Here is a 27,358-nt window from a genome sequence, read left to right on the forward strand (position 1 = left end):
AAACTGAACACAGAGTGTTACTCTGTTTCAATAATACTCATTTAGGCTTAAATGTTAGGGTGAGGCACAAGGAATTTCTGGAAGAATGTGTATTTGCAAAGTTTGACAACATTCAAGTTAGCATGTCAGCAGCAGGAAAGACTTAATGAAATACTCTTTCTTAATTTTTATTGACAGAAACATCATTGTTTGTGCCTTGATGCTAGAGGGTGTCAGACAGCACCAAAAATTCCACATCACTTTTATTTTTATATGTATCAGCTTGTCAAGTTTACGTAGGAAAATATCCCAGTGTAAATTCGGCTAACCTATTGAGGTGTTTGGTTTGTTTCTTTCTTTCTCTTTTTGGTAAGAGAAACAAAATGAAGTTAACTGACAGATTATCTTCCTGCTTTTGTAAGCATTGACAAATCGGACCTGATTATGACACACTAGTTTACGGCTGCACAAATTCATAGTTGCTGATGTCAAGGCTTAGAGTGTCAACAGGGAGCTATTTAGAAAACACAGCCAGGTGAAATGGTTTAGGTAGTGAAATGATTTTGCAGGAAGGGGAAAAGGAGAAGGAAACTCAGCCTAAGAAAGTTCAGCACTGCAGTCTGCTGTCAAAGAAGGTGTTAGAACAGTGTCAGAGAGGATGGTAGTTCCTTGTAGTTTGTCCACGATTTGCTTTGTAAATATATGGAATTTTCTCTAGGTCGCATTACAGTAGAATTGTCAGTACCTTATGAGACCGAGAAAGTAGAGTCTGGCCTGGAATCAGAGGCTACACCTAGATGACCTTTCGCGGTTCCCTTCCTATACTAATATAAAAACACAATAAAATGCCAGCATTGCCCAAGAGACCAGGTTACAATAAAAGTGGATTAAAATGCAGAAACATAATGTCATTCCTTCCATGAACAACAGCTAGGCAGGTTATTGATATTGCTTTAAGACATTATGTTGTTAGCTGAAACAAGATGATATATATATATATACACAAACACACACACACACCTTTTTCATATCTCAAAGTACAGGTCACAAATTCTCAATATAAATTGCCGCAGGAAGGTCTGCTCTGGTGAAACTGAAAATGTCTCCTCCATATATGCAGTTTCAGGCTTTATAACATTTGAAGAAAATGTTCTAAATGATAAAATCGGCATGTAAAAAAGCATGGGGAAAGGGAAAGGCAACGACCAGAGCAAAACAATTCTAGAAGGCATCTTAATTTTCATATGGCTCATTTTCATTTGCAACACAGAATTCCTATCTTGCTTGTACAAAAATGTGTATGTATTGAATTACTTTCCACTTGAAAGACCATTTTCCTAAATGTTTGGAAGATGATCAAATTTTAACTGGAGGACTTGTTTTCTTCCATCAGGTGTGGGGGCGATGTGGCTTTCTGATATGAGAGGCAACAGTTGATTCTGCTGACACCTTCTCTTTCTTCTCTCATTGCGCCCTTTTCTTTTCATTTGGTCCTCACACATAGAGTCAAAGTAGGGGTTCTCCAGGAGTTGGGCACAACTCAATCTGTCATCTGGATTCATCTTTAGACACCACTTCATGAAATTTAAAACCAGGGAATGAGCATCTGAGAAGTTCTCTTCAAGAGTTTCCTTGTCTTCTGGTTCAGGTATACTGATTCCATGGAAAAACTGGTTGCTTTTAAAGATAGACTGGGGAAACGGACTTTGGCCCAGTGGTTAGGGCGTCCGTCTACCACATGGGAGGTCCGCGGTTCAAGCCCCGGGCCTCCTTGACCCATGTGGAGCTGGCCCATGCGCAGTGCTGATGCGCGCAAGGAGTGCTGTGCTACACAGGGGTGTCCCCCGCGTAGGGGAGCCCCACGCGCAAGGAGTGCACCCATAAGGAGAGCCGCCCAGCGCGAAGGAGGGAGCAGCCTGCCGAGGAATGGCGCCGCCCACACTTCCCGTGCCGCTGACGACAACAGAAGCGGACAAAGAAACAAGACGCAGCAAAAAGACACAGAAAACAGACAACCGGGGGAGGGGAGGGGAATTAAATAAATAAAAATAAATCTTTAAAAAAATAAAAAAAAATAAAGATAGACTGATGTCTTGGGATTAGTTTTCCAAATGTTCTGATTATCAGATAAAGTTGGTCCACATCTGATTTTCCAGGCCAGAGTGGCTGGCCAGTCAGGAGCTCTGCAAAGACACAGCCAATAGCCCACACATCAACAGAAGAACCATACTGGGTATATCCCACAAGAAGTTCAAGAGCTCTTTACCATCTTGTAGCAACATAATCAGTGTAGGCATCTCCTGGAATCAGAATCTGTGCAAACCTAAAGTCACAGATCTTGATTATTCCTTGTTTAGTTATCAGCATGTTTTCAGGTTTTACATCTCTGTGAATACAGTTATGTTTATGACAAAAATTAAGAACTTGAAGCGTTTGCCATAATACACTTTTGATCACTCCATCAGCAACTCCATTTGGGTTTCTTTTCAGCTCATGTAAAAGTGTATGATCACTATATTCAAACACTAAATACATTTTCCTTTTTCTCCTGAACACTTCAATGAGTTTCTCAAGGTTTAGATGTTTTAATTGCTTCAATATATGTATTTCTTTTAGTGCTATTTTCTGAACGACTGGATCATCTTCAGATTCCACACATTTTTAAATAGCTACTACTTGTCCAGAGGTCTTGTTTCTGCGTTTGAATACAACCCCATAAGACCCTTCTCCAATCTTAGCTAATTTTTCATACTTTTCCATTATATCCGAAGTGACAAAATTATTGTATTGACTTGCAGAATGATGTTGCACAGCGCAGACAGGAGGGAGGGTGACACAGCCTCGGGAGGCCCCAGCCCCAGCGCGATGGTTCTCCTTCGTTATTTCTTTAAGTCAGTTATTTCTTCTCTTGCATCCCTTTCTATCAGCTACAATTTCTCATCACAATTCTGAATCTTCGTAAGTTTAGCATGAGGCTAAACAGAAATGGGATAAAGGTGAAGAGAGAAATTCTCTCTCTGAATGCTGGAATCACTTCTTCTTTTAAGGCCTTCAGCTGATTGGATGAGAGTCACTCATTGTCGATGGCAATCTCCTCGGCTGATTTTAGATGTAACCAGCCCTTGTACTGCATCTATGTGCCCGTGAATTACAATTAACCCATTGCCTGCTTTATAAAACAACTGTGTACCATTACCTGGCTGAGTTGACACATTAGCCAAACCATCACTCTGCCTTTTCTTGTTTTTAAGAGCCCATAACTTACACAGGTCTGGAGGGGAACTGTATCTCAAGAGAAACATCCTTTTTCTCCTCTTTTCTCCTATTTTTTCTCAACCAAGGGCTTTGGTTGGCAGCAGAAAGGAAATCTTATGTTTTAAAAAATAAGTATTACACCTTCTGTATGATAGATATTGAATTTAGAATTTTAGATGAATTATCTTATTTAGTATTAATAACCTTATTAATATTAATAATAAATATCTTATTAAGTATTAACAATAACCTTATTAACAGGGTAGGTGATAGGTCATAAATAAAAAAACAGAATCTTAGAAAAGTAAACTAAATTCCCCAAGGCAAATATTTAATATTAGTGCCATGATTCAAAATCAGTTCTGTCTTATATTAGCTTTTATTTCCCAATTAGAAACGGAGTTGGTTGGAGGCCGGGTTGCCGTTTTAGTAATGTTCAGTCCACCTCCACTTCATCTCCATTTCTTAGAGAACATGTCAGGCCTCTCTTCTTAGAAATTTTTAGATTTTGTTTCTTGTTTTAAAGTTTCGAAATTTGGCAAATGTTTGGAGGGTAGACTGACTGTGTGTTTGAGGTAGGCATCTCTTTCTGTTGGTATTTTTTCTCATAGTAAAGTGGGACTTTTAGCTTTCACTTTGACTTTTAGAAATATTTGACCCAAGTCTATCAACCTTCAGTTCTGCCTCAGAACTCAGGAAACGTCCAAGAGATAACTTTGCAACTGAAGGTATCCTAGATTCCAATCCATCATGCCAACCTATATGCCCATTGAAACCTCTGCTACCTCCCTCCCCTCCGTTAGGCCCAACCCGATCCTTAAATAAAGCCAACATTTGGCAAATGCATCTAGGAAAGAAAACCAGGCATGTTTCACCTCATAAGTGGAACATTATTCTCAAGTTCATCTAGTTGTTGCTGCTCCCACACACCTGACTTGTACTTTATCTGTTTTTACTGGTGTTGCAGTGGGAACTTCCATGACCTAGTACATCCAACTCAGGAGGGAATATCCTAACCAGATTTTTAATGATGAGTCATATTAAGGTTTATCACTGTAACTCTCTACCTAGCTGCTGTCATTGAACCTGTCATGATGACAGCTCTCCAATTCTGATTGTCTTGTCTTTCAATTGGAGGAGCAAAAGCCAAAAGGTACACTTTGTGGTAGTTAACTTCACTCTTGGTACTTTCAACCATAAAATACACTTTTAGGACAACATGGGTCTGAAGTGAAAGTCAATGTCTGTAACTAAATGACATAGTCCAAATACCTGACCTTACTGATGGCTCAGGTATTATACCCCATGATTCCCAAAGCTGCAGCACACATAATCTATTACATAAATAAAGCATTCCTCTAAACGTATTCCTTGAGTGTATTACAGTTGTTTTATTTATGATATTGAGATACTGATAATTTAATAAATACCATAGCTTTGAATATCTAAATATTCCTTTTGCATATTGTTTTATTAAACTATTGTGTATTCTTGGAAAAGAGATAAACCAATGAACCTAAATTTATCAGTGGAAAAAACAAGATTTCTGACATGTAATCTGGAAAAAACTTTCACAATAGCTCAGCTGACTAACTAGGTTAAATTATTTCTTAGTAAATTTACATGCTTTTGTCTACATGAGATGATTATTTGTTATTAGATTTTACTTAAACCCATACCAAAATTTGCTTTCCCCAAATGAACTTCCCTAAGTTGAAGCAAAGGTTTTATTGCAACAAGATAAACATTTACTGTGACAGGATTTTTTAACTTTAGAGTATACAGGAATGTCCTTGTTTATGAGTCAAAATTTCAAAACCCCACCCCATAGAGATTCTTATTTAACAGGTTAGGGTAAGGTAATGTCCACAAGTCTGAAATCTCTGCGTAGTCTGTAACCACACTTCGAGTCACTTTAATCTATGGCTTCCTTGAAGTAATTGGAGTAGTTATCAGATGTCTGGGTGTGGGGAGAGAGAGATAATGTGTGTACGTCTATGTATCTATTTTTCTATAATGCCATTTAATACCAGAGTTTATTTTTTTTAATTAACCAATAATTTATAAATTCAGTCTCTAAAACTAAATTAATTAGAAACCTCTGGGTTTCTTTATCTTGAACTCTCTGAAATGGGTTTTGATAGGTACAGACATTTAAAAAGTGGTTAGTCCAGAAGTTTTAATTTAGGGGTGGGTTGTTTTTTGAAACTGTGTGTTCTCTCTATTGATCGTGATTTACAGAATGAGATGAGATTTCTGGCCAGAAAAAGAAAATTGTGTTAAAAACCATTTATAAAGCACATTTTAGATTTAAGCAGTACCTATATGAACACAATTTAAAACATAATTTGAAGAGACCGTCAAGGTGATGTAAATCAGCATTGCAGACTCAGCACCAGCTATTATTATCATCATTACTATTATTTGCATGAGGAGTGGAAAAATCAGTGTTCACTTCACAAAGTCCTTGTGCTGTTATTTATAGTTTGTGAACTTTTAAGAATGTATTTTACTTCATAATTTTAAAGCTTTCTAAAAACATCAGAGAAAGGACATGAAACAAGAGAAAAAAGCCAGTTTCTTCATGAATATGAGGTTCAGCAATAAAACCCTTGGGATTCATTCGGAACCTGTGCTACTAGGGTTCTCTGAAATGTACTTGCATGTAAGGAAAACAACTATGTTCATGCCCCACTGTCCTGTTATGAGTTTCTTAGCGAGAGAAGCGTTACTTGGGTTTGGAGAGAATCGTCTGAGGAACCCAGCATCACACGGGCTTACACAGGAATCTGGAGACTTTATCAGTGCCCAGACTAGTGCCAACATGCAGGGAATGATCTACCAACAAAAGATTCAATTCTCTGCCCTGGTCAAGGTCAGATCACGTGAGGGTATGGTGGTTATTGGCTAACTCGTCATCACTATGTTCAGGCTTCACCAATAGTTAATTAAGTTCTTCCATTTCTTCTTCAGTGTCTACATTCTTTCTTTTTTCTTTAATTATTGTTTGTCTTCGCAAAAGTTTTGGATCACAGTAATTCATATATACAATATACGGTACTTCCACATATCCAACATCAAACAATTTTTCTCTTCCCCAGCAATGATCTTTTTATATGTTCATATTATATTTGCTGCAACTGATGTACAGATATTGAGACAATAGCTTTCAAACATGGTTACACTTGGGTTTACATTATGGTTTATATATTAGATGATACAATTTTCTAAATTTTTAGTTATCTTATGTTTTACATTATGGTTTACATTTTAGCCTTTAGGCTTTTATACATTTTTGGTATAATTTAACATGTTCTATATCCATCTTTGCATAATCTTGTGGAACACTTCCATTGCCCCACAGTTACACTGGTTTATTGGACTTAACCCAGCCTGCTAACAGGGAGGTAAAGAAGGTCAACCACCACACCAGGAAGCCAAGAGTGCCTACAGCTGCAAGCAGGAGAATTGCATTCATCATCCATGTGGAATCTAAGCCCCCTCTCAATATAGAGGTGGAGTGGACATAACCATCCCAGGGTCCACAGGATGGAGGAATAGGGTATGGATTAGAGTGGACTTACTGATATTCTATTCTGGAACTATCGTGATTAGTAAGGGAAGAAAATGTAGCATTGATGTGAAGAAAGTGGCCACAGTAACTGCTGAGGGTAGGGAGAGAGAAGAAGAAACATGATGTGGGGGCATTTTGAGGACTTGGAATTGTCCTGAGTTGTACTGCAGGGACAGATGCTGGACGTTGTATGTCCTGCCATGGCCCACTGGGTGGACTGGGGGAAAGTGTAAACTATAATGTAAACCATTATCCATGTGGTGCAGCAGTGCTCAAAAATGTATTCACCAAATGCAATGAATGTCCCACGATGATGAAAGAGGTTGTTGATATGGGAGGAGTGGGGTGAGGGGGGTGGGGAGGTATATGGGGACCTCATATTTTTTTTAATGTAACATTAAAATAAATAGATAAATAAATAAATAAATGAAAGGGCAAGAGGTTGTGGCTCAAGCAATTGAGCTCCCATTTACCATTCAGAGGACCCAGGTTCAATCCCTGGGACCTCCTGGTAAAAAAAAGAAAAGAGGCATCCTGGACTTGTGCAGGTCAAAGAGGCACAGATCCTCATGATGAAGCAACACACCAAAAAGACAATGACGCAACCAGATTTTTAAAAAAATGAATATAAGAAGAATATTCCAATGAACAAGGTATTTATCTCATGAGAAACCCAGTTGTAATCACTGCATATTCAAGTTTTCATCTCAAAATAAACAAGATAAGCATTCATGCAGCATATAAAAAAAAGTTAATTAATAACTCTTGTTCGTTATTCTTTGCAATTCTATGTCCTCTTCCTAAACGGATTCTTCACATCATTAAAAAAATTAGAATGATACCAATTCATCTTAAAATTTACTTCTTTCAATATATACATCCTTTTAGATTTCTTTCCAGCTTTATATTCAATATTTGCTGGTCCCAAGCTCCCCTTCTTCCCATTGTGGCTTGGCTTGGTAGCTTAAGCCATAAATAACTTTTCTGCCATTTAGTCAAAGGGAATTTTCATTTTTTACATTAATTTTTTTGTGTGAAGACACGTTACTGTAATGATTTCTTCAGTACATAATAATCAAATTAATCACTGAGCTTTTAACAAAAGAAAAAAACATCTAATAAGGTAATGACCTAATGCTAAACAATTTAAACGTTCCAGTAGCAGGAGAAATTATCTCTGAAATGTGGAGTCCGCAATCTCTCTATCCAGGGGGAGGTGCAGGGACAGAATCTGGGCTGGGGAGGACCTGACTACCCTTCTCTCTGCTGGCCCTAGTACCTTGCTTGGCTTCCAAGAAAAATTGATGGAGTTGAAAATATTACCATTCTCCTTGTTCCAGATTTTTCAGTTGAGCTTTTCTTTCATCATAATCCTTACTTAAGCAATTGTACAACCTTTTAAAAATGCACTCATTTTTTTTAAAGCAGTTTTATTGAGATATATTCACAAACCATACATTCCATCCAAAGTGTACAATCAATGGCCTTTAGTATAATCACAGTGTTGTGTGTTCATCACTACAAAACAATTTTAGAACAATTTCATTACTCCAAAAAGAAAAACTCCGTACCCCTTAGCAGTCACCTCTCATGGCCATCTTTTAAAACTATCACCAAGAACCAAATAAGAGTTGCCAAAGCTATGTTATTTGAACATTTTAGTATTGATCCTGCTGCACATTTAATATGTGTTGCTTATACTTTTTTTAAACTATGCTGGAAAACTCCAGATTTGGGGGATTTCTAGTCATAAGTGCTAATCTATGGTTGTCTACTGGTAGAGCTCAAACTTTATTAAGATTTTCCCTAATGATTGTCATTTGGATAATTATTATTTAACAGGACAAATAATTTCCTCAGACTTTTTTGAACCACTTACTAAAATACCTTTGTATTTTTTCAATTAGTACTTCTGAAAGAGAAAATAGAGAAAAGTAAAATTATCTATTCAAAATAGATAACAGCAAATTATTTTGTTTCAGTTCAGCAATTATTTTCTCACAAGAAGGTAAGCTTCTCAAGTTTATGAAATAGACTTAAAATCTCAAATTTATTTACAAACTCATTCTGTAGTCCAACTATACCAGGACATTTTCCTTCCCAAACCCTGAGTTAATTAATTGATTCTTTTCTTTTATATGTCAGGGCAGAGAAAGATTCAAGAAGTCCAAGAGTAAGACATAAGGAAAAAGAATTTTTTAACAAAGTCTCTTGTGTTTTCTACTCAATAGATACTGTGGGCACTGTTTTCTCAGCCTTCTGCTGGTAATGGGCTTGTTTTTACATTGTGCATTAGTTTTCTATTGCTGTCACATGAAATTACCACAAACTTAGTAGCTTAAAACAATGCAACTTGTATTATCTTCTAGTTCTGTAGGTCAGAAATCTGACCCAAGTCTCGCTGGGAAAAAATCAAGGTGTTGGCAAGGCTATATTACACATAACTGCAGGACACAGTTCTGCTAAGCTTTCTGTCACTGTGTAACAAGAATCCCATTTCTTTCAGTTTCCAAGAGCTCTAGGGGAGAATCCATTACCTTGCCATTTCCAGCTTCTACAGGCTGCCCATATTTCTTGACCACCTTCCTCATATTCCAAGCCAGCAACAGTGCATCTCTCTGACACTTTATGTCTCAGCTCTCTTTCTATCTCTTTCAGTCCAAGCAGGCACTGTTTCTGTTAGTATAAAATTCTGAAGGTCCTGTGGTTTTCCCATGTTTATTAAGAAAATTCATTCCTTGAGACTGGAGGTTTGTCCACAGATCTTCATTGGATAACCTCATCTCTATTTTTGGGAGATGGCTGAGATAATATATGTATCATACCCTTAATCTCTTTAAAGTGTCTTTTGTGTTACTGATTGCTCTGACCTTTGGTCTAGCTACACCCTTGGCTTTTTCTCTTGAAACCTTTTCACCAGAGAATTTCTTAATTTTAGTATCTAACAACCTGGATATGAGGATTATTTCCAAAATCATCAAGTCCTGGTTCTTTTTTGTTTAGCAATTCTTCGCTCAATTTATCTTTCCCCTCTCACATTTTACAATAACAAGCAAAATTAAAACAGGCCACACCTTCCACATTTTGCTTGGAAATATCTTCAGGTAAATATCTAACTTCATCACTTACAAGTTCTGCTTTCTACATAACTGCAGGACACAATTCTGCTAAGCTTTCTGTCACTATGTAACAAGAATCCCATTTCTTTCAGTTTCCAATAGCATGTTCTTAATTTCCTTCTGAGCCTAAATTTCAGATGGTGTGGAACTGTTAGTCTTCCTCTCTGTCTAATTCTCTAACTTATTCCAAAAAAATCTTAGGAAGGATAGACCAATTTTAGGTCCTGGAAAGACCAAGCCTTGAAGATCTATGCTCTTGAAGTGATGGATGTTTAAGCCTTTTTGTTATCTGGATGAAGGAAGAATGGCAATATTACAGATGGCCAGGCAACCTTAGCTGTGAGGCAGGAAAAGTAGACTGGACAGAGGTCCTGCTGAGATGTTTGCACAGTTGGACATAAATCAACATATCTAACAAAAGAGGGAGTAAAACATCAGCAGGAAACTTTACACTCATCCTATTTAACCCATTCATTCCAGTGGTTATGTACACTAAGAGACTGACATTCAAATAATCCATCACCTCCCCATACTTATCCAGCCTTTTAATGGGCACAATTAGGAGCAGACACTGGGTTTCTGATCTACTGTCCAATGAATTAAATATATACATATATATATAAAACACTGTAATCCAGACATAGAAATCAACAGTAGTGAAACACAAAAGAAAACAGGATGTTTAAAACTAGCTAACACTTAATGCCAGTTTATATACAGGTACTATTCCAAATGTACCCTTGTGTTTTTCCATTTAGTCCTCAACAATAAGATGTTGGATTCCAACATACTCTGTTAACACTTTGCTGTAGCTTCCTAAAAGCCTAAAAGTATAATAGTTTTCTATAAATATTTATGAAGAATTCTAGACTCATCATATAGCTCTTACACCAGAAACATGGGGGAAGAACATTGGAAATACTATCTAATATTGATCGGATATTTTATATGTGCTGATCCAGATCAGTCTGAGTAAATTCACTCAACAATCACATGACTGCTTGAGAGCTTGCATTTGCCCCTCCCAATCGACTATCTACCCTTCTCCACTGTACTTTATCAGAATCTGGCCATTATATCAATAAGCAACCTTGCCTTCTGGTTTCTGGTTTGATTCTATCAATGCCACTGGAAGAAAGTTTGGGGAGGTTAGAAAGTGAATTAGAAATGCTTATTCCTGGCTCCCTGCATGAGCTGTCTCAGAGAAGAGTCCCTTTATTAATTAAACTTTCGACAATTTGAGTTTACCATCTAGTTACTGCTGGGAAAGAATAATATATGCTATTATTAAACCAATTTAAAAGGCTATTATTTATAATTTTCATTAAGAAATTTGAGACTTAGAATAAGTAAGAATATAGTCCAAGTTCAAGTGAGTAGAATAATCAAGACTCAAACAGTCCTGGTGCTTAACCACCACAATGGACAGCAATGTAATCCATTGTTGAAAATGGAGTTGAATTATGCCAAGTGATAACTGTGGTATCAAATTATGGAGTTATTCCAATTTCCTGTTCTAATAACTGGGTATATATTTTTGGATTAATACAGAGAACTGGTTTGGAGAACAACCAGTTTTAGAATTTATACCTGACCTTAAAGGGTATTTTCATTTTCCAAATTTAGCAGATGTGGAAACAGACTCAGTAGGGTTACATAACCTGCCACAAAATTAGTAATTCTTAGATCTGAGATTAGATACCAGGGCTGTTCACATGAAGTCTAAGTAGTTCTTAGCTACTTCATAATCATTGGTCCTAAATATATACATGGCTGTCAAAGAGAACTTTGTACCCAGTGCCCAGAATTTCTCACCTCATCCTTTTCTCTCAGTTAGCAGGTAGATGGGAAGATTGGTAGCTCCTCTAAATTCTCAATAAATATTCTTTGTATATAATATGCTTTTATACAAAAACATTTCAGACTTAGCTAAAACTATAATAAAACTAATAAAACATTTAATAAGCTTGTTGAAAATAAAATATACGAAAAACAGATTTCTATACATGGGCATACCAATTTGAGTTCACTGAAAAACCCTCATCAAAAAATTAGAATTAGGCGTTCAAGAGATTTACTAGGGAAATGTGTATAAAGGATAAATGGAGAGAGATCAGGAACAGATGGAGAGTGCCTTCAGAATGTGATATGGTTCTGATACCTGTGAAAGGAGAGAGGGAGAGAAAGGTAGGAGGGACCTCAGGTTTTACGCAGTTCTGAAAAGTCTTGGCAAGGCCAGTGAGGAAAACCAGAGTCAAGAATTTTCACTGGGGGAATCCCCATGTCAGAAAGAAGCCTGGACCTAAGACCCCTACTATATCCAGTCATCTGTCTTAGCAGTGTGACTTCAGTGTAGAAGCTGTGGCAGATCCAAGGTGTAGAACCTGGAGACCATCAGCCAAGAACGAAATCTGAGATGTGCACATCCATGGTTGTCACATAGCAATAACCAGTAAAAATAGAAATGGCAAGAAAATGTAAAATTATACAAAAGGCAAAAACTATGAAAGAGCTAAAAATAAACAACAAAAAATGGTGCAAGAACTTTACAAGGAAAATGAGGGAAAAAATATCTAATGAAATGGTGAAATGTACTTCCTGTATAGAAAGAAATGAGATAGAACAATGTTAACATTTTTCATACTTACATATAAATTTCATGCAACTAAATTGGAAATCCAGTAAACTTTTTGACAACTAAAGTTAAAGTACACATAAAAAATATTTATGAAACCATGTAAAGGCATTTTCAAAGAGAATGGTTCCTGGTATTTGTGGGCAACGTAGTCTACTACTGATCTTAAAATACTGTGAGTTCCAGGGGTGGGGCCGCGCTGGCTGCTTCCCAGCCTGGCAGGAAGTGTTCGTATTTTTTTTTTTTTAAGATTTATTTATTTATTTAATTTCCCCCCCTCCCCTGGTTGTCGGTTCTTAGTGTCTATTTGCCGCGTCTTGTTTCTTTGTCCTTCTTCCGTTGTCGTCAGCGGCACGGGAAGTGTGGGCGGCGCCATTCCTGGGCAGGCTGCTCTTTCCTTTCACGCTGGGCTACTTTCCTCACGGGCGCACTCCTTGCGCGTGGGGCCCACATGGGGGACACCCTTGCGTGTCAAGGCACTCCTTGCGCGCATCAGCACTGCACATGGCCAGCTCCACATTTGAACCGTGGACCTCGCATATGGTAGACTGACGCCCTAACCACTAGGCCAAAGTCCGTTTCCCAAGTGTTCGTATTTTTAGCCTCCTCAGCCTTTACAGGCGCCGGGTAGGCGGCCCGGCCCCGGCTCCCCTCGCCTGGCCACATGAGGGAGCAGCTGTTCACCATCGGCAGCCCTCTCCGGATCCGCTCCCTTCCTCTTCCCAAAGCTGGGCCCTTAGGGCTGCCGCCACCACGCCCGCAGCCATCGTGAAACCCTAATTGGAGCATCCAGAGAGTAACCGGAAGTGCCATCTCCAGCTGGAGTTGAGGCCAAGGGGCGGCACCGGCAGCTGCCCAGAACCAATTTGGGAAGGAACAGATAGCTTCCAGGGGATACTTCTTTGCAGAAGAAACAGAATGTAAATAAAGGTGGGAAGAGAAGAGGGAAAATTGCTGTGAATGGTTCTGGATTAGAGATCTTTTGGTGCCAAAAGGAAGAGTCTTGAGTCTTTTTTTAATGGGTTGGAAGTTCTAAGTGAGGAATTAGTGTAAATGATGCTGGAAAGTTGTAGAGGTGAACTGCTCCTGACTGAAAGGCCTGAATCACATGTATCTTCCAAGTTCTTATCAACAAAAAGACTAGTAAGAAAAAGATGGGTCAAGAAGACCAGTGGAAAACTCCCTAGGAGAGAGCCATAGAAAATGTACACTTCAGAAGAGAGATGTAATCAGAGAACTCAGAAAAGAAAAATATATTATGTATGCCCTTAAAAAGGTAAGAATATTTTTATTCATGTGCGTAAGATTATGGAAATAGGTGATCAAATATACCAGTGCCTTGAATGTAAGCATACCTTCTGTGAAAACTTAGCTTTTATTTTGTGTGAGAGAATCCATACTGGGAAGAAACCTTATAGATGTGACATGTGTGAAAAAACCTTCATCCAAAGCTCAGATCTTATTTCACACCAGAGGATCCACACTTATGAGAGACCGTTAAAATGTAGTAAATGTGCAAACAGCTTTTGGCATTACTTAGCCATTTCAGGACACCAGAGAACACATTCAGGTAAATTTTATATGTGTGACATTTGTGACAAGAATTTTAGTCAGCACATTGATCTGCTTGTCCACCAGAGAAGCCATACAGGCAAGAAACCTTATCTATGTAGTGAATGTGATAAATGCTTCAGTCGAAGTACAAACCTCATAAGGCACTGAAGAACTCACACAGGTGAGAAACCATTTAAGTGTCTGGAGTGTGAAAAAGCTTTTAGTGGGAAATCAGATCTTATTAGTCACCAGAGAACTCATACTGGTGAAAGGCCCTACAAATGTAATAAGTGTGAGAAGAGTTATCGACACTGTTCAGCTTTCATTGTACATAAGAGAATTCATACTGGGAGAAGCCGTATAAGTGTGGTGCCTGTGAGAAATGCTTTGGCCAGAACAGACCTTATCATGCACCAGAGAGTCCACACAGGTGAGAAGCCATATAAATGATTGGAATGTATGAAAAATTTTACTCGGAGTGCCAACCGAATCAGGCACCAGGCAACTTACGCTCATACTTTCAAATGCCTTGAACATGAGAAAAGTTTCAACTGTAGCTCAGACCTTATTGTGCACCAGAGAATTCATATGGAATAGAAACCACATCAATATTCTACATGTGAGAATGGCTTCCTGCTAGGCATGGACTTTTTCACCCAGCAGAAAATGAGAACTCAAACAGAGGAGCTGCATTATAAATACAGTGTGTATGATAAAAGCTTCCACCAGAGCTCAGCCCTTCTTCAACACCAGACTATCCACATTGATGAAAAACCTTTTGTCTGCAATGGGGAGAAAGGCCTTGAGCTCAGGCCTCCCCATGCATCAGAATCTTCACAAATATCTTGACCAGATGAGAAGTTATAATACCATAAAAATGTATTTAATGTTGGAGAACTTACTAAGATGAGAAACCCTAGGAAAATCTCAGACTGTCTCATAGCTCAAATTTCAGTGGGGACTGAGAACCTACAGTTTTAGGAAATGTGAGAAATGCTTTACCCAGAGAGCTGTCCTAACAGAATATCTTATCAGTTACTCCAGCAAGACACCCTACAAATGCCCTGAGTTTTGGAAAACCTTTAGTCTGAGCTCAAATTTTGTCATTTATAAGAGGATTCTTATGGGGGAAAACCTCACAAATGCAGTGAGTTTGTGAGAGAGCTTTCCAGCAACTCTCAATTCTTCTTTTTTCCAAGAGAATCCACACAGGAGAACAACCATTTAAATGCCCTCAATGTCAACAATCCTTAAGACTGTGTGTACATTTCATTGGACATTAGAAAATCCACACTGGCTAGAAGCCTCAAGTGTGAGAAAGGAATTTAACAGAACTCTGATTTTCTTACCCATCAGAAACCCATACTGGTAAAAAATTCTCTATTCATCTTGAGTGTGGCAAAAGCCCCAGAGCATCAGTTGGAGAGCCTACTTGGATTTCCACACGAACACAAAAACCAATCTGAGGAAAGACCTTAGAAGTATAAGAATGTGTAAAGCTTCTGTCAATGATCAGCTTCTGTGGTACACCAAGGAACTCACATAAGTAAACAACCCATAAATATAAATATCTTGAGTCTGAAAAAAGCTTCGTTAGGTGCTCCTACTTTATTAGGCTCCAAAGAACGCATTCTGCATAGAATTGTGTTCCAATTTGAGATCTAATTGTGGGTGAGAATCTGTGTACATATAATGTATATGAGAAGAACTGTTCTCATAGTTAGTTGAACCATATGGTAGAGGAGACTGTAAATTGAGTCAGAATGGAAACAGTTTTTTAAATACCCAGAAGCTCATTCTGGGAGTTGCTAGGACAGATCAGAGTAGGCCTGATAAGTAACTCAGATAAAGATGCTTTTTAAAATCTGAACTACTTAATGATTGCTTTGCTTTCATTATTATTTTTTTTAATTCAGAAATCTGATAAAGCCAAGGAGTGTAACCATGAAAAAAAAAATACTTTGATGGTGCTTCAGAGGTAATCACCAGACATTGTAAATCCTCACAGGGCCCACTGGATGGAATGGAGGAGAGTATGGGCCATGATGTGAACCATTGTCTATGAGGTGCAGAGGTGCCCAAAGATGTACTTACCAAATCCAATGGATGTGTCATGATGATGGGAACGAGTGTTGTTGGGGGTGGGGAGGGGGGGGGGTGGGGGGGTGGGGTTGAATGGGACCTCACATATATATTTTTAATGTAATATTATTACAAAGTCAATTAAAAAAAATAAATAAATAAATTTTAAAAAATACTATGAAACAACTACAATCAATATAGCATAGCACAAAAATAGTTGAAAGTCTAGAAAATCTTGGCGCGTATATGAAAATAATATCTGATTTCACATCAAAGGGAATTTATTATAAAATTTTGTTGGAACAGTTAATGTATTTGAAAGACAATTAGCCCATATCTCTATTCTTAGCAATTATAAAATGACATAACCATAATTTTAAAAATTAGAAGTAAATATGTCACACTGTGTTTTATATTCTCAGGGTAGAATAGACATTTCTAAGGAAGACAACAAATCTAGATGTCATAAAAGAAGAGACTGGTAGATCTGTTACCTCAAAATGTAAAATTTCATACACAGAAAGATACCCTAAATAACATGAAATGATACACCACAGACGTTTCCTTCACGAGGATGCTCCAGTATCCAGATCTTAGTCCCATATAAGAAATCCTAGCAGCCCAGCCAGTGAGAGAAAAATAAGAATTTGAAGAAAAAATAATAAGAACACCAGTTTTAGTTTCTTTATTGCTAAAGCAAACACTGTAAGTGGGTTGGTTTAAACCTTGGGAAGGTATTGAATCACGGTTTTGAGGCCAGGAGTAGTCCAAATCAAGGTGATACTTTCTTCCCAAAGACTGATATTCTGGGGTTGGCTGCTGGTGATCTATGGTCCTTGGCTTCTCTGTCACATGGCAATGCACATAATTGGCCTCTCTTGGCCTCCCCCTTCTTTTCCAGGTTCCAGCTTCTTGTTCCTGTGGATTTCTCTCTATCTGTTTGTATTTCATTCTGCATATAATGGACTCCAGTGACACCATTAAGACCCATCCTAATTGAGAAGCAACCTTATCAAAGGGTCCTTCTAATAATAGCTTCAGGGAATCAGACTTGGCCCAGTGGATAGGGCATCCGTTTACCACATGGGAGGTCCACGGTTCAAACTCAGGGCCTCCTTGACCCGTGTGGAGCTGGCCCACGTGCAGCACTGAGGCACGCAAGAAGTGCCCTGCCACACAGGGGTGTCCCCCGCATAGGGGAGCCCCATGAACAAGGAGTGCACCCCATAAGGAGAGCCGCCCAGCGTGAAAGAAAGTGCAGCTTGCCCAAGAATGGTGCCGCACACACGGAGAGTTGACACAGCAAGATAACGCAACAAAAAGAAACACAGATTCCCATGCCACTGACAACAACAGAAGCGGACAAAAAAACAAGAACACGCAGCAAATAGACAGAGAACAGACAACAGGGGGGGAAGGGGAGAAAAATAAATAAAATAAATCTTTAAATAATAATAATAATAGCTTCACATACATGAGTGTATTAAGTTTAAGAACATGTTTTCTGGGGCACATAGCTTCAAACCACCATGTCACTTAAGATTAAAATATGGGAAAACGGACTTTGGCCCAGTGGTTAGGGCGTCCGTCTACCACATGGGAGGTCCGCGGTTCAAGCCCCGGGCCTCCTTGACCCGTGTGGAGCTGGCCCATGCGCAGTGCTGATGTGTGCAAGGAGTGCCCTGCCACACAGGGGTGCCCCCGTGTAGGGGAGTCCCACGCGCAAGGAGTGCGCCCCGTAAGGAGAGCCGCCCAGCACGAAGGAGGGAGCAGCCTGCCGAGGAATGGCGCCACCCACGCTTCCCGTGCCGCTGACGACAACAGAAGCGGACAAAGAAACAAGACGCAGCAAACAGACACAGAAAACAGACAACCGGAGGAGGGAAGGGGAATTAAATAAATAAAAATAAATCTTTAAAAAAAAAAAGGATTAAAATATATGTAAATATATATATATTTCTGAAGCTTAAAAGATGGTTACACAACTAAAGAATTATGTAGATGAATTGGAGGAGAAAGTGGATCACAGTTGAGACTGGAATTAGTGGCCTGACAGGTGAAAAACAAAATATTCAAGGCATAGACAGAAATGGAAATCAAGAGGCAAAGATTTGAGACTTTTAAAATTTGAAAAGAGATCCAGGATATCTGCTGTGATATTAGAAATTCTAGAAAGAGAAGTATTGAAAGTATGGCCTTTGTACTCAGACAATCTAGTTTCAAAACCAGCTTGGCCATTGTATTAGTCAGCCAAAGGGTATGGCTGATGCAAAATACCAGGAATAGGTTGTTTTTGTAAGGGGAATTTTTTGGGGTAGGAACTTACAGATACCAGGCCATAAAGCATAAGGAACTTCCCTCATCAAAGTCTATTTTCACATGTTGGAGCAAGATGACGGCTGACCTCCGCAAAGGTTCAGGCTTCCTGGGTTTCTCCCTTCCTGGGATTTGCTTCTCTTTCCTCTGTGTGCTTACTTTTTGGGGCTCCAGCTTAAGGCTTCAGTGTCAAACTCCAACATCAAAACTCCAACATCAAAAACCCTGAACTCTGTCCTTTGCCATGCCTTTTATCTGTGAGTCCCCATCCACCAAGGAGGGGAGGACTCAATACCCTAATGATGTGGCCCAATCAAAGCCCTAATCATAACTCAATCAGGCCCAGGTACAGATCAGATTACAAACATAATCCAATATCTATTTTTGGAATTCATGACCGTATCAAACTGCTTCCACCAATTATCAGTTATCTGATCTTGGGTAGTTACTTAACCACTTGTCACATCATTTTCAGTCTTAATATTAGCAACATCACACTAACAGGATTGTTTTGAAGGTTAAATTATATAATGCATATTTTTATTTTTCTATTGCTTAAAACAATGCCAATTTATTATTTCACAATTCTATAGATCAGAGAACCCATGTGGCATGGTGGATTCTCTGAGTAGAATCTCACAAGGCTGAAATCAAGGTGTTGGCCAGCTGTATTCATTTATGGAGGATCTGGGGAAGCATCCACTTCCAAACTCGTTCAGGTTGTTGGCAGATTCCCATTTGCCAATCTGCCAATTCCCATTTGCTGTGTAATGCATACATTCACAGTCCCTGGAATGAGGACATGCAATCTTCTTGGGAGTAATAATTCCACCTACCACGTAATGTGTGTAATATTTTAAGTCAAATGCTTAAACATGGTGGCCCAGGTGCTTATCGTTTTCCAAGAGGTACTAAATAATCCTTTTATTTGCTCTTCTGTGCCTTTTACAGTGTTAGGGAGAAAAAGAAGTAGGGGAAAGTCCTTTTCTTCCAAATTGACCCAATTTCCTTTTTTCTCCATTCTGAAGCTCTGAATTCTTAAAGCAACAGAGTCAAGGAAGGTAGGGGGTGAAACATTGCAAAGTAGTCCAAAAGGTTAATTAAATACAGAGGGGCAAGGTCATAAAATGAAGACATCTCATAACTAAAGAACGGGCATGGCCTCCTTTAACCCCGCTGGCATTTAAAGAAGGGCCTCAGCGAAGCATTTCTCTCTAATCAAGAACACAGAGAAGTAAATCACTTAAATGAAGCCAGGAAGCCTTGTCCCACGAAATGGAGGAAAGTAGGCTTGTGTACTCAGCCAGCCAGTAGAATCAGAAAGGATTTTGAACTCCCGACAGTGCCAGCCCAGGGTTGTGAGAGCACGTGGTCTTATTGGGAAACTTGAGTCCTGATCCTGCCTGGCCCATCACCACCCCCTCTGGACTGCAGGCTCAACTAGTCATAAAAGAGAAAGCATTTATTTTGAGCACCAAAGTCCACCTGGCTATGGTACTCTCAAAGACATCCCTCTCCAGGCCTTCCAGGGCAGTCATTCACAGACTCTAAATGAGCACGCCAGCATGGTTATGGGAAAGCACAGCCAGGGGCTCCTAGCTGCTGACCACGCCAGCAGTCCAGGCCTCTGTCTCCCTAGTGGCTTTGCTTCAGGCTTTTTCTTCTCCAAGCCCCCTAAGTTCTGGGAATGTCGCTGGGAGGTCACACCTCCATGTGTAACAGCAGTGTGGCGGCAATGGCACCGCAGTGTGTGGTCACCCTCAGGTTGCTGAGCGCAGATGCCTCCTTCAGACCCTGCCCCTTGGCTGCACTTCCTTTTTTGTATCTTGGAGCAGAGAAAGGTCATTCACTTGACTCCCTGGCATTCTGGAGGAGGCAGGGAGGCGTGGTGCAGAGATGCCGTGGCCTCTCAGAGCCTGCTCTGAGTCCTCCGACCCGCCCTTCACTTTCACCCTTGCCAAACAGAGGGCCCTCCCTGCCAGGCCTTGAGCCGGGAGAATCGGCAGCAAGCTGGACACGCCCTTCCCCTCCCTGACAGTAGAACAGAAAGCACCCAGGGAAGGGAACAGAGAGGAGAATTTGCAAGGCTGCTGCAATGACAAGTTCATCCTGTTTCAGAAAAGAAGGAAAGGGCTGAAATCTGAAATCCCCTTTCGTGATTATGCGTGGTTTGTTGTGGGTTCTTTCTTTTCCTTCTTTCTTTTTGGGTAGGTGAGTTGTATACCAAGTTCCTGGAAAAGGTGAAAAACACTGTGGTGGCCTGAAGGGCCATAGCGGGTTAGTTGCCCTCCTCAGAGTAGCTCCTGCTGCCACACAGGCCTTCCCCTCGCTTCCTCCCACCTCCTATCAGGAGACCGGGATGTGGAGCTTTTCTTTTTGGAGTAATAAAATTGTTCTAAAAGATTTTGTGGTGACAAATGCACAACATTGTGATTAGACTAAAAGTCATTGATTTTATACTTCGCATAGATGGTATGGTATGTGAATGTATATATAAAACTGCTTTTTAAAAAGTAATTAAATGTGTAAGAATAGTGAGAAATAGCAGGTAAGTACATCAGGGAAACAGAGACTGAGAGGTGATGAATTCTATGTCTGTTTTTTTGGTTATTATTATTATTGAAATAATGAAAATGCTCTAATAATGATTGAGCAAATATGTGATTATACCAAATGCCATTGACTGTACACTTTGGATGGATTGTATGCTTTATTAATACATATGATTAAAATCTATTTGTTAAAAAAAAAAGACATCAATGTAAAATAAACAAGAAAAAAATTGCCACAAAAAAAAAATTTCAACTTCTCTGGCTACTAGGGACATGCAAATCAAAGTTATAATGAGATAACATTTCACACCTAATAGAATAGCCAGTATTAACAAAACAGAAATCTAAAAGTGTTGCAGAGGATGTGGAGATACAGGAATGCCTAGTCACGTTGGTGGGAATGTCTAATGGAACAGCCACTATGAAATCTGTTTGGCAGTTCCTAAGGAAGTTAGGTAAAGTTCTACCATGTGACCCAGCAATACCACTACTAGTTTATACACAGAAGAATTGAGAGCAGTTACACGAACAGCCATCTGCACTGTTCATTGTGACATTATTGATGCTCATTGTGACATTATTCATGATTGCCAAAAGATGGAAACAACCCAGGTGTCCATCAAATGATGAAAGGATAAACAAACTGGTATATACATATGATACAGAGTTATTTAGCCCTAAGAAGAAATGAAGTCATGAAGCATATGACAATATGGATGAACCTGGAGGACCTTATGTTAAATGAAGCAAGTCAGGCACAGAATGACAAATGTTGTATGATTTCACTAGTATGAAATAAATTTAATGAGCAAGCTCATGGAGTTAATAGCTAGAATATAAGTCACTAGATAATAGAATGTGGTTAGAGAATGGAAAACTGAGATTTAATCTTTGCAGAATTGGTAAAAAGTGTTTAGAAATATTTGGAAATGAATAGAAATGGTGAATAGAATACCGTAGGATTTGTAATTAAAAGCACTAATATATGGGTATCATATGGTTTGTTTTTTGTGGTTTTCTTTGTTTTTGGAATAAAGAAAATGCTCTAGTATTGATTGAAGTGATAAATGCACAACTCTAATTATACCAAATGCAATTGTTTGTACCCTTTAGATAAATTATAGGGTTTATGAACAAAAAAGTAATAGGGTGGGTTTGGGGAAATCTTTGACAATGCTCTTTCATAATTTGTTACAAATGTTTCGCAGCAATGCAATGTAAGGTGTTGGTGGTGTGATGCTCTATGAGAGCCCTGTATGATGTAATGCATGTTTGTTTTGTAAATTCACAACCTTTACTACACAATTATTGTTTACATGTATATATGAATGATATGAATGTATGAATGATATACTTTAACAAATTGTTTTTAAAATGAATTTTTAAAAAAAGAGACTGGGGGTTCTGGGACTCCCAGGTAGCTGTGCACCGTCCTGCTGGCTTGGGCAACAGTGGAAGGTCAAGCTTCAGGAGGCCAGCTGAGCAGGTCTTCGTGTTACCTGTGTTGTTTTCTGTGGGAGAGACTCCAGGATCCCCCTGGGCCAAGCCCCACAGGCAGACTTGGCCCTGCTGCCTGGCTCTGTCACGTTCCAGCCACGGCTCCCTTGAGCCCACAGCCTCGCCAGCAGCACACACTGGCCTGTACACTCCAGGCTTGTTGTCCCGACCTGGAGCCTCTCATCCCCAGCCCTGAACCAGAAGTGGTTTCTTGCCTGGCCTCTCCCATCGGTAGCCTCTGCCAGGTGTGCCCCCCTCTGAGGTCATCATGCTGGCCAGCAGTGAGTGACCAGTTACCATTCACCAGGCACTGGGCTAGGTGTTTCTATGAGATTCTCTATATTGAATCCTGACACAGTGCTGGGATTCAGGTGCTAATATTTCCCCTGGGATGAGGAAACTGAGGCTTAGCAAGACATTTCATAACATGGCCAAGAGCACATGGCAAGGAAGTGGCAGAGACCAGACTGAAACCCCGGGAATCCGGCTCCCAAGCCCACCACATGTCCTCCCCTGAGTGTCCTCCTCCCAGAAACCGGGCCTCACAGACTGCCCCGCAGGCCACGTTTCCAGCGGGAGTGGCCATCTTTGACTAGCACATCGACTTTGTGGGAAACTTCCCAACGAGACGCCTGGGCAGCCCACACTCAAGGCGGATGACCTGGAGGTGCAGAGCCGGAGCAGGCCAATACCTGACATGTGCGTGATCCTCGGCCAAAACCTTTGTCTGCACCCTTGGCTCCAGTGTCCTGGGGACCACCAGATTTCCATGGCATCTCACAGACAGGCCTGTATGGAGAGCTAGAGTCTACATTTCCATTTGGAATGCAGAGGACAGACTCTTTTTTGTTCTGCACCAAGTCCTTTGCCAGCAGAATTCCCCAAGATAGCTAAAGGGCTAAGAAGCGGAATTGGCTCAACTGATAGACCATCTGCCTACCGTATGGGAGGTCCAGGGTTCAAACCCAGGGCCTCCTGACCCGTGTGGTGAGCTGGCTCCTGCGCAGTGCTGATGCATGCAAGGAGTGTTGTGCCATGCAGGGGTGTCCTCTGTGTAGGAGGGCCCCGTGCGCAAGGAGTGTGCCCTGCGAGGAGAGACGCCCCACATGAAAAAAGCGCAGCCTGTCCAGGATTGGCACCGCACACTGAGAGCTGACACAGCAAGATGATGCAACAACAACAAAAAAAGAGACACAGATTCCTGGTCCCACTGACAAGAATGCAAGTGGACATAGACAACACACAGTGAATGGATACAGAGAGCAGACAATGGGGTGGGGGTAAGGGGAGAGAAATAAATAAAAAATAAATCTTAAAAAAAAAAAAGATAGCTGCAGGGCTCTCAGAGCCTCTCGGATGCAGCTCCTGGGTAACCCCACTTGCAGCCACACGCACCTCGTGGGCCTGAGCTGACTCTTCTCCACCCTTGAGACCATGTACTCTAGGGAAAGGTTGCCTAAGTTCCCTAAGGACTTTCCTCCCTGCATCTGGCCCAGGGCCCCTGCCCCGCCAGCTGATGAGGGCTCGCTTGACCCGGATGGAGATGCCTTTCCTCACTTGCCCTCCCCTAAGGGGGCAAGGAAGCTTTTCCTGGGCCTCTGAGCTGGCCTGTCCTAGCCTCTAGAAACAGCACGCTGAGGCCACTGGGGGGCTTCAAGGGGACGAAAAGGCTTCCTGGCTCCTGCTCTCCTCCCCTCCGTTCTCATCAAGCAGGTAAGGTAGAAGTCATCCTTCCCGGGCCACTTGCTTCTGTTCACACCGTGAGCTTCCTAGACAGGCCCAAAGCTGCTCTCGCCCACGACTCTGTCACATAGGGTAAATTTATGGTTCTCCAGGTCAGGGGAGAGCCTGAAGTTCAAGACAAAGGTAAGTCAGCTTTGATGGAATGGGATGCAATGTCAGGGGCTGGGGCACTGCCTGGTGACGCTCACCTGACAGGTGTCAGCCCAGCAGTGCAGGCTCAGGGCAGGCTGTTCTGAGTCTGGCTCCCCCTCCCCTGCTCATTAGCTGTGTGACCTTGGGCAGGTCACTGTACTCTCTGGCCTTAGTTACATCATCTGTGAAATGGGACCTGATAAAATCATCCTCACGGGATGTTACAAGGAATAAATGAAAACCGTCCCTATCAAGCATTGAGGACAGGGCTTGGCCATACTCAGTGCTCAGTAAGCATGTTGGTTGGTAATGACAAGGGTGATGGCAACAGGAGATTGGCAAAAGGGGTCAGAAAGTGGCACAAAACAGGGGTAGACTCCCCTGTTTTGGCTTAGGCTGTCCTCTGGCAGTGTGAACGCCACCCCCTGCAGCAGGGAGGGACAGGCCTGGCAGCTCTCTTTGTATCCCTGGACTCCCCATGTTGGTTATTTCCCTAAAACAATTTGAGCTTCATCCATCTGCCTGACCAGGACCTCTCCAGAATGTGCTGCAGCATCTCACACCTGGGGAGCCTGGCCCTGGCTTGGACTAAATGACCCCGCTGTGCCCCCTGTCCTGGCCCATGGGGATCACATTCCTCACCTAACATCAGTGTCAGTAGCTCCACGCTCAGGCCCCACTGCTCCAGATGAAGATACTGAACATTATGTACCAGGAAACTTCTGGCCACACTGCAGGCATTGGAGAACAGTCAAGAACAAATAACTCCTCATCACATCGTCTCATTAAAAAAAAATGTGTTGTTTAATTTCCACAATTTCCAGTTTTCCCTCTGTGATGATCTTTGGCTTCATTCCTTTGTGGCTGGAGAATATATATTGCATGATTTCAATCTTTTTAAATATATTGAGACATGTTCTGTGACCTAATACATGTCTCTTCTGGATAATGATCCAAGTGCACTATAGAAGAATGTATATTCTGTTCTATATATTTTTATTAAATCTAGTTGGTTTATCATATTATTCAGGTCTTCTATTTTCTTATTGATCATTTGTCTAGATGTTCTTTCCATTATTGAAAATTGCTTAGTGAAGTCTCCTACTTTATATGGAAACATGTATTTCTTCCTCAAATCTGTCAATAGTTGCTTCATGTATTTTGGGGGCTCTGCCATTAGAGACATATATATTTATAATTGCTATGTCTTCTTATTGAATTGACTGTTTTGTCAGTATATAGTGACCTTATTTTTCCCTCCTAATGGTTTGATTTAAAATCTATTTTATTTGATATTAGTACAGCAACCCCAGCTCTCTTTTGTTTACAATTTGCATGGTATATTTTTTTTCATTCTTTCACTTTCAGCCTACTTGTATTTTTGAATTTAAGATGAGTATCTTATAAAGAGCATATAGTTGGGTCACCCATCTCTGCCATTTGACTGGAGAGTTTAATCCACTCACATTTAAAGTAACTACTGGAAAGCAGATGTGGCTCAAACAATTGGGCTTCCGCCTACTACACGGGAGGTTCCTAGTTCAGTTCCCAGTGCCTCCTGGAGAAGGTGAGCTGACATGGTGGGCAGGTGTTGTGAACTGACACAACGAAATGACACAACAAAGAGACACAAAAAGGAAACACAATGAGAGACAACAAACCAGGAAGCTGAGATGGCTCAAGTGATTGAGCGTTGCTTTCACACATGGGAGGTCCCAGGTTTGTTTCCCAGTGCCTCCTAAAGAGAAGATGAGCAGACACAGAGAGTACACAGCAAATGGACAGAGAGCAGACAGCTCCTGCAATGCAACAAGGTAGGGGGCAATAAATTAAAAAAATAAGTTTTAAAAAATAAATAGTAACTTCTGATAATGCAGGATTTTTTTCTGCCAGTTTGCTATTTGATCTTTGTAAACATAACTTTTTTGTCCCTCAGTTCTTACATTATTGCCTACTTTCATATTTACTCGGCTTTTTTGTATTGGATCATTTATAGTCCCTTCTTATTTCCTTGTGTGTATAATTTTCATAAATTTTCTTAGTGATTGTCATGGACTAAAAGCTAACACACTAATTCTATAACAATAATATTTGATTTGATACCAGTTAAGTTCAGTAGCATACACATTGTTTCTATACCCCTCCCTTCCCCCACCTTTTAGTTGTATTTGTTACAAATTATGTCTTTATACCTTGTATATCCAAAACCATTGTTATTTTATGCATTTTCATTTTAGAATCTGTAAGAATTCAGAAGTGGCGTTACATACACAGAAGTACAATAAAATAGTACTGGCATTTATAATTATCTATTGGCTATCTTGACTGAGACCTTTTTTTTTTCTCATGCCACCTCCATCTACTCTCTAGTACCCTATCCTTTCAGTCTGAAGAATTCACTTTAGCCTTGATTGTAGGGTAGATCTTGTGGTGACAAATTCTCTCAGCTTCTCTTTATCTGGGAATGTCTTAATCTCTCCCTCATTTTTGAAAGACATTCTTGCCAGATAGAAATTTCTTGGTTTGCAGTTGTTTTCTTTCAGCACACTGCCTTCTTGCCTCCATGGTTTCTGATGAGAAATCTGCACTTAATATTATTGGGACTACCTTGTACTTAAGACATTGATTTTCTCTTGCAGCTTTCAGAACTCTCTCCTTGTCCTTGGCACACAATAGTTTGGCTACTATGTGTCTAGTCATGGTTCTTTTTGAGTTTAGCCTTTTCGGGGTTCATCGGACTTTTTGAACGTCTATATTCAGATCTTTCTTTAAAATTGGAAATTTTTCTGCTGTTATTACTTTGAATATTGAATATTGAATATGCCCCTTTTCTCTTTCTACTTCTCAGATTCCCATAATGCATATTTGTTATACTTGATAGTATCCCACAAGTCTCTTAGACTATGTTCACTTTTTTCAT

At 40.3% G+C, this 27,358-nt stretch overlaps 2 pseudogenes; one reads left to right on the forward strand and one right to left on the reverse strand.

The window, feature by feature from the left end:
* Nucleotides 1–1,267: 1,267 nt before the first annotated feature.
* On the reverse strand, nucleotides 1,268–2,789 carry LOC101440519 (cyclin-dependent kinase-like 4; annotated as a pseudogene).
* Nucleotides 2,790–13,621: 10,832 nt separating this feature from the next.
* On the forward strand, nucleotides 13,622–14,982 carry LOC139439961 (zinc finger protein 322-like; annotated as a pseudogene).
* Nucleotides 14,983–27,358: the final 12,376 nt, after the last annotated feature.

Source organism: Dasypus novemcinctus, chromosome 11 (genome assembly GCF_030445035.2).
Source record: "Dasypus novemcinctus isolate mDasNov1 chromosome 11, mDasNov1.1.hap2, whole genome shotgun sequence".
NCBI classification, from domain to species: Eukaryota; Metazoa; Chordata; class Mammalia; order Cingulata; family Dasypodidae; genus Dasypus; species Dasypus novemcinctus.